The sequence below is a fragment of the Etheostoma spectabile genome, chromosome 9 (genome assembly GCF_008692095.1).
Source record: "Etheostoma spectabile isolate EspeVRDwgs_2016 chromosome 9, UIUC_Espe_1.0, whole genome shotgun sequence".
Taxonomy (NCBI): Eukaryota; Metazoa; Chordata; class Actinopteri; order Perciformes; family Percidae; genus Etheostoma; species Etheostoma spectabile.
This window is the reverse complement of record NC_045741.1, coordinates 31,696,676-31,699,074: the sequence shown is the minus strand read 5'-3', so window position 1 is coordinate 31,699,074 and position 2,399 is coordinate 31,696,676.

The following is a 2,399-nucleotide window of genomic DNA, read 5'->3' as shown; positions in this document are numbered from 1 at the left end:
TATATTACAATATGAACAGTATGAACAGCTCTGAAATAGAGAATGATGTATAAATAATAAGTGGAACCAGTAAACAGACTGATTAGAGACACTGTTGCTGGGTTACTGCACAGGAGTTGAACCTGACACTGAGTCAGAAGTCAGCTGTTCATCAGAGTGATGGCTTACAGCTTGGTCTGCAGAAACCTGCAGCGAACCAATCACAAACTGGCTTATCTACCTGGTGCGCAATTTGTACAATGACATCTGCATCCACATCTGCATCCACATCCACATCCACATACATATATGCATCCACATCTGCATCCACATATGCATCCACAGCCACATCCACATCCACATCCGCATACGCATATACATCCACATCCACATCCACATCCACATACGCATCCACATCCACATCCACATCCACATCCACATATGCATCCACATCCGCATATGCATATGCATCTGCATAAGCATCCGCAAGGCTACGCATCGCTACGCTTCGGCCACCATTATGCGCCGATGAATAGCAAAACGTGTCGTCCCAGTTTTTTGTCGGTGGGGGCAACATTGCAAGAATTGTACATTATTTCAAGTAGATGTGATATTTCCAGAAGAAAGTTTGAATACAACCGCCCATTTCTGTAGTTACCCCCATCTCACCCCCCTACCACCCCGACATCATCAGCCTCCCGTGGTGGTAAAAGGAAGATAAAGCATCAGGCCGCTTATGGATCCATGTGAGACTAACCTCCTCCATAGGCTGAGGAAATATGGCAGAGGGGAGGGAGGGAGAGAGAGAGACGGTGAGGGAAAGTAAGAGGAGAAACATACACACCACTTTTTGTAATTACCTGTGCCATTTTCTACAAAATCTCCCACAGAAACCACTCGACAACTCATGCGGCGGGATGATCCCTTTTAATTTGACTTCCTTTGTCTCCCGATATTGTAGGCTACATGCTGCTACTGCCGGTATTTGTTATTCAGTGTGCCAATGTGCTGCAATAGCAGCAATTGGCACAATGACTATTATTGCCCATACTTATTATTATTCCGCCAGTTTTTTGACGCACTACTAGTCCCAAAGCGTTGCCAACACGCGCACCACATTACACCGACATGTGGGTATTGATCGGGAATGGTGTGCTATGTAGTTTCAACCAGATTTGCCGCGTGGTTTTACCGAAATCGGCAAAAATACGGCCAAAAATGTCCCATAGACATGAATGGGAAATGTTGGGGAAATCGCTCAACATCGCTCAAAACTCCCCCTCTTTGGGATCGTGCTGTATCGCCATACTTTAACGTAAAACCTGATTAAAGTTTAAACCGAAGCACAACTTTGCGTTTATTGGGCTGATGGGCGTTCAGATATCAAGCACGGTTTCTCCCAAATCCCAGTTTACGTATCGTCCCGTTTGACTGTCCCAGATTTTCCAATGTGTGTGTATTGGCGGAATGTTCAGAGCTAGAGTGGGAGACAGAGTGAGGGCTCGGTACCGATATCTGGAAGTTTCCCAACAAATTGCTCTCCTCTCCTCCAGTTTAACTCTTCAGACTTCATTATTAGTCAAAATGTAGGGAATCTTGTTCCAGTCCGAGCCATGTACCTATGGGACTATCGACTTATTGTTGCTGTGATCTACCAACTGTCGAGAGAATTTATGAATAACCATGCAGCTGGGGACGTTTCATGATTTTTTTCCCTGAACAATGCTCTCTCTCCTCCGTTACCTCTGTAGACATCCTAGTAGGTCAAAATGTAGGGATCTTGTGCCGATCGCAGACATTAACTATGGAGTCTATCGCACTAAAACTTTTCGCGCTAGTCCACAACTGCAGAATAGACAACATTGAAAAAAATCTGGCTCCCTCTCTGACGAAATCACCATAGCAACAGGTTTGTTACTGAGAGGACAGGGGGGGGCTGCGGACGATGCTCTGAACAAACAAATGTCTCTCTCTCCTCCAGTTTTAACTCTTTAGACATCATAGTTGGTCAAATGTAGAAATCTTGTGCCGCAGACATGTAACCAGGAGACTATCAGACTTAAGTTTTTCACGCTAGGGAACCAACTGCCATACCAACGTTGAAAACGGCTCAGACACACACACCCCTATCATGACCCTGTTCCCTGGCGGCCATGTTGACCAACTGACTCCTAACTGATGTTTCCATTGTGTGTGTGTGTGTGGATGGGCCCCAATAGCAGGCACACTGATAAAATTTCTGCGGAATTTTCTAGTTGACATTTGTTATGTTAGTTCAGTACAAGGGTACAAGAGGCCAAAATGGGTTTCCTTAGGAGGGTCTCTGGCGTCTCCCTTAGAGAAGGATGCCTCCTGGGCGCCCCCATAGGGAGGTGTTCCAGGCACGTCCAGCTGGGAGGAGGCCTCGGGGAAGACCCAGG